This window comes from Lipotes vexillifer, unplaced genomic scaffold (assembly GCF_000442215.2).
Source record: "Lipotes vexillifer unplaced genomic scaffold, Lipotes_vexillifer_v1.1 scaffold269, whole genome shotgun sequence".
NCBI lineage: Eukaryota > Metazoa > Chordata > Mammalia > Artiodactyla > Lipotidae > Lipotes > Lipotes vexillifer.
Genome location: NW_006799885.1, coordinates 450139 through 456682, shown reverse-complemented (window position 1 = coordinate 456682; position 6544 = coordinate 450139).

Below are 6544 nucleotides of genomic sequence, written 5' to 3'. Positions count from 1 at the left end.
CCTGCTGCTAGGAAAGAGGGGGTGTGGCCAACCTCTTCACCCCTCTCCACTCCCTTCCTAGTCTGGGGATAACCGGCTATCTCCCCTCCCCCCGGCCCCTCCCCACTATCTCCAGCCAACTCCCTACCCCGGTCACCTGGTATAATCTACCTGCCCCAGAGAGAGGGGTAAGGTGCCAACACCTCTGCTTTAGCCTGGTAACAAATACGCCCTCTGATGCAGTGATTCTCAAAAGGCCAGCCCCCAGGTTAGAGAGGGGCTGGCAAGAAGCTGGAGAGAGCCCACACACGGCTCAGTAAATAATCCTGCCATTCACCCAGGTACTAAGTGTTCCTGTTTGTGTAAACCAGGAGGACACCTTATCAGAGGCATGACCTTCATTGCCTGCCTCACTCACAGCCTCTGCTGGGTCGGCAGGACTCCCTGTGCCACATTCTGGGCATTTAGCCAATTAGCTCACGAACACTCACACCACCGGAGGGCCGTACTACTGTTAGCCCATTTTACAGGGGAGGAAACTGAGCCCCTGTGTCTAACTTGCCAAAGGTTCCAGAGCTTCCAGGCTGTGATAGATGCAGTCTCTCCCCATAGCTCTGCCACTGACCCCCTTTATAACCTCCTCCAAACATGAGGACAACCGTCCTTCTTGTACCTGCATCCCCATGTTCTGTGAGGTTTCAGTGAGGTGATAAAGAGTAAGCAGGGAGCCCTCGGCACGGGTTGGACACAAAGGAAGGGCTCAGAGCATGTTCATATGCGGAAGGAGAAAGAGGGCTGAGCTGCAGAGAGGAGAGGCTTCCTGCCAGGCAGCCCTCGGGGGCTGGGGGTGTGAGGGGTGTGACTGTGAGAAAGAGAGCCAGAGTGGGGCTGAGAAAGGGTATCCAGCATCTGGGCTCAGGGAAAGCAAGAAAACACTGCTTTTTGTTTGAATCTGCTGGAGTCATTTCACACTGGCAATCTGGCTGGACTTGATACATTAAGTGACTAAGTGGTTACATTAACATACCATGGGCCCCAACTAGAAGAGTTACATTAACATCACACACAAGAAAATTCTCTTTCATGATGGGTCTTATAGTTATAAATCGGCAGCTCTGTGTCCTTCGGTAAATCACTTAACTTCTCTGTGTTGCCTCCGGTATAAAATAAAAGGTTTGAATTAAATGATCCCTCAGATTTCTTCCAGCTAGAAAATTATACATATGTTTACTTTTATTTTAGTCATGAAGGCATAGAATGAGCTAGCCTCAGAGCATCTTGGGATGACATGGACCAAGGCTGGCACGTGATGATGCCACGACCACACCACCTGCATCCTCCAGGTACGGGAGCAGCCTTGGAAAAGTGTTTCCCAACCTCCATGGAATCCTCAGAGACGAAGGACCTGCCAACTTCACCAGCCCAGTCCCATCCCTGGGACATTTCTTCATGTTTAGAGGCCTCTGAAAGGGAGAAATGGAGAATGTGCCTTTGGTAACTTATTTTTTTAAATATTTATTTAGGCTGCACCAGGTCTTAGTCGTGGCATGAGGGATCTTTTAGTTGCAGCATGTGGGCTCATAGTTGCAGCACGCAGACTCTTAGTTGTGGCACACGAACTCTTAGTTGTGGCATGTATGCGGGATCTAGTTCCCCGACCAGGGATCGAACCTGGGCCCCCTGCATTGCGAGCGTGGAGTCTTACCCACTAGATCACCAGGGAAGGCCTTGCCTTTGGTAACTTATTAACACCCTTTGTCCCTTTTTCATGCCTTGGTCGTGAATTTCCATTGACATTGATTGGTGTTTGTAGGTAGATGTGGCTATTCTAGTATCGTTATTGTGGTGAGCATTGCAATATTCAGAGATAAAAGTTTTATTAAAACTACAGATTTCTGGAGTTCTGGGACACTCAGTGTAAGAAAAGAGAAAAATTTTCACAATTTTCTTTGTACTCGACTTCAATTTACTTAAAAATGGGAAATTGATGGACATTTATGTAAATGTCGCAGGCTTGTCGACTTGCTTCCTTCTCCATGCTGCCATGCACTTTCTTCCATTGGAAAAAAAGAATCTTTTGGTGCTTTTTTTCTACCCAATTATCCCCTCCTGTATTCTCCCTGTTAAAGAACAATACAGATGAACAGGACTTTAAAACAAATCAATAGTTGCTTACTATTTGCAAAAAAAGTACTTACAGAGAGTTGGCTAATGTGAGAAAGTGTCAGCAGTATCTCTTCTCTATAGGAGTTAACGTTTTACTTGGGGTAGGGTGGCAGGATGTAGACGAAAGAAGTCAGACAGCAAGTTAGTTGTGTGGTCTTGGCAAGTTAATTAATGTTGATGAACCTCAGTTTTCCCATCTGTGAGATGGGGAGATGATTAGATTTCTCACAAGGATGCTGTAAGGACTAGGTGTCCTTGTATAATGATGCATAGCAATAAATCCCAGCTGTTATCAGAAGGGAGATTAAAGCCAGGCTACCAGAATTTAGAGCAGAGAGAGGTATTTCAACTAGAAATAAGAAAAGATGGTGGATCATAGAGGTTAGGTGGGGTTTGGGTAGATAGAGAAGGGTAGTAGAACATTCAAAGCCGGAGAAATAGATTGCACAATGGTGTGAGGGTGGGAAGAAACGGATCGCGTTAGTTGTAATCATCCGGAAATAAAATGAGGCATGCCTGATGTAGGGTGTTGGAGCCAGTGATGTTGTTGGGAGGAAATGGAAGTAAAGGGAAGAGCCAGTAAGATCTGGAGACTGTTTGTATGGAGACAAAGGAGGGGTTTTTAAAAATTGGTACTTAGAAAGCCTGAACGAAAAATATAACCTATATCTGAAATAGGGAAGATAGAGCTCAATCTTAGCAGGCTGAAAATGCCCTCTTAGCATCATCCACTCCTCAGCCAACCTTTCCTAAAGGCCTACTAAGTGCAGGCCATGTACACGGGGCTGGGCTATCAAGATGAATAACACAACATCTGCCTTTGTAATGCTGGAGATGGAGACTAAAGCATCAGCAGATAATCACAAAACTATGGGATAAATGATCAGCAGAGATAGACTCACATATGACTATGGAAGTACAGAGAAGGAGTATCTGGGGGTTGGTTAAGAATTTCCTTTTCCCTTTTCAAAAAACCCAAACACTCACACATCTTGTGATTGGATGCCAAAAATTAGTCTCAAAGATCAGTCTTCAAGTAATTCGTTTATGACTGTTCTGTAGCCTTTTTTAAGTATCCTACACCATGTATACTCTTTATCCTCATGTGGCCACTCGGTCCCCCTCACTGCCCTGCTTTGCAACCGATCGGCTTTGTGTATCTTATCTTCTCTACCAACCAAGCGCTAAACCCCTGGAGGGTAGGATTCATCTTAAAGTTGCTAAGCTCCAATACATAGCACAGTACCGTGCTTATTGTGAGGCTATCTGTTAAATAATTTAGCACAGACAGAAGCTAAGGTGCATGCATCTCTGTGTTCAGAACTCTATGTGTTTCATTTATTTTAATCATCCTCTTCCAAGCTTCCCAGGGAAGGAGGAATAATAGCTCCCAATTGTTGAGTTCTTACTATGTGCTAGGCACACATCTAACTCTACTTGTATGTACTTATCTAATCTTCACAACGACCCTATAAACTATGTATTAATACTCTCCTATTTTACAGCCTGAGGCATAGAAAGATCAGGACAACTTGTCTGAGGTCACATTGCTCCTAAGCGGAGGAGCTCTGGAACCTGTGGCCCAACCCCTGTGCTGTTACAGCTGCCATCAATGTTCCAGAAAACTGAAGTATACAGAGAGTGCAGGTTGTGAGGGTTCTAAAGAGTAAATTAAGGATGGCAGTGAGACTTCAATTTTTCTGCTTCTTGGACCAGGGTTTGGAAGGCCCTCTGGGTAAGTAGGACACCCCGTGAGAACTTCCCCTCAGGGAGGAACTCGCATCCTGAACTTGCAAACCTAACATAAATGGGCAAATCCACTCCTTCAAAGGATGCAGGTAAAAAGCCCGCAGCATAACTGGAGGTAAGGGTGCCTCAGTACTGCACATTGTCAAATGTTTGCCATCCTTCCACCCATGGCAGATGTTCTCAAATTAAAGAAATTTTAAAATTCTAAGGATGTATTTTCTTTTTCCCTTTTTTCTCTCCCTCTTTATAAAATAAAGAACATGCTTATTCTAGTACCTAAATATCATCCTTCACTTTCTCGCCCTTCACACTGCCTTTTTCTGTCCCATCACGGAAGCAGTCCCGACAAGGAGGGTTCTCTAAGTTTCCCCCTTACGGAAGTGATCCAAACCTCTTATCCAGCCTGCATCAAAAAGAAGCAGATTGTTTGATTAGCACCCTCCACCCCGCCCTCCCTTGCCAATGGAGAATACCAGAATCTTTGAACGTGAAGGCCCTTCATCAAAATTGAGAAAATTTAAAAAAACATTTTTCAAGGCACCTACAAAGACCAAACTCCAAAGACGATTCTCTGGTTCACTTTTTATAGACAATTTCTGAAGGACAAATTCCTTCTTTGGCTTTATGACCCTCAACTCCGGAGCCGGGTCCAAATTCCCCCCAGATCCACTGGGTTCTGTCACATTCTGTTAACACAGCCCTTTCTTCTACTAAACGGGCACCTGAAACGGACAGGCCTCGTTCACTGGCCTCCTGTTAAATCGCAGTAGAAGTCAGCCTCTAGGGCAGTGCCGCACAGCCGCTAATACTACACCTGCACTTGCTACCGGGAGACTGGCCAGTGTCTTTACCGAATCACTGAAGTCCTCTGCACACACCTCTGATACGTGAGGGGGGCCCACGTCTGCATGAGTCTGAGGCATCTTAGAGAAATGTGCTCATTTGCTTCCGATCAGGAAAGCTGGAAGGAGAAACACCAGCCTTCCCAATTCCTAGGCCAGTACTTAATTCTCTCTTCACATGAAAACATTGCTGTGAAGGGGACAAAATCCATGTAGCAATAGCACCCTTCAGTTTAATGAAAGGTCTACCTTGAGCTGAGCCAATAATACCACTATAATGCCATCATTTCACTAAATCTCCTGCTCACTTGCTTGCTTATCTCACATGATAAGATGGCGCATCAGTAGTAATTCCTCCACCAAAGCACCTCTATCTCCCTCCCAAAGTCAAATTCACACGTGTGTTACTGAAGGATCTATAGTTAAGCAGAAACTATTAATTATTCGAACATAGTTTTTGTCTAAACAAAATTCAAATATGGCAGCTCCTTTAGTGTTTTGCTTTTCTGTGCCATGTGTATAAAAATAACTCTATTTGAAATATACAAGATAGGAACAGTCCCAAGTGGAATTTATATAGCCCGATTCTTTTAAATTACATATATTATAGAAGTACATCATTTAAAAACAAAAGCTTTTTACCACATATGTTATTAGTTTATTTCTATCGATTTTGAATGGCTTAGACCCATTGAAAATGGATAATTGGCCCAGGCTCTGAGCTTCCTAGAAGCTAAGTAAGAAAGGTAAGTATAACCAGTTGCCTACTTATTATCTTTATGGACCATAAGGAGAAAAATGGGCTAAAATAACACAAGGATAACTAGAGAGATGATAAACTGGCTGCAGAATCTCCGAAAGGATACTTATTGTCGTCTCCTTCATGTCACCTGGCGAGAGGCTCCCTGTGGCCCCTTCCCCCAGGGCTGAGGGAGGGAGGTGTGGCGGGCATGTGACTCTGGCCTGTAGGTGACCAGCCCTGGGATGAGCAGGCAGACAACCCCACGACAGAATAATAATGAACAGGCCGGAGCAATGAGCTGAATCTAACAAGATGAAATTAAACAAGGACAAATGTTAAGTGCTTTACTTAGGTCAGAAAAAAACCAATGGCACCAACCCAAGATGGTAGAGATATGGCTCACCAGCAGGCATAAAAAAAACAAAACAAAACAAACAAAAAAACTTTAGAGTTTTAAACTACAAGCATGTCACTAAAAACAACCCAAAACTTCTTAGTGCAATTTTGTCTTTTGAACAAGAATATGTTCTTCATATTCTGAGATCACTAGTCTACATTTGGAATTAGATTCTGGGCACCCTGCTTTATTTCTGTGGAAGATGGGTCTAAACTAACATTAAAAACAATTTTGATATTGTAAAGCAATTATATTCCAATAAAGATGTTAAAAAAAACCAAATTTTGAAGCAGCAAAGTCATTGTCCATAAGTTCCTTCACCCAACACGGCTATTTTCATTGCTTGCATGTCACTTTTCACGCTGCATACTTACTTTAAAATGAGTATACAGAAGAAAATAAATAAAACAGAATAAACATATGCAAACTGGAGTGCATTTAGAAGAGAGTGGCCTGAGTGGCTTGTGGACTCTGAACCTGCATTTCCAAAGTACAGCTGGACAGACGAGAAGATTTATGAGAGGTGTTTTCAAATAGCTGAAAGGTTGACAAGAAGAGAATAGGTTTGTCCAAGGTAAACTTAAGGATTATGAAGAAGAGCATTTAATCCAAGGTATTTGGATATCTTGGATTAAAGACGTAAAATGGTTTGAGCAAAGACCTTCTGGC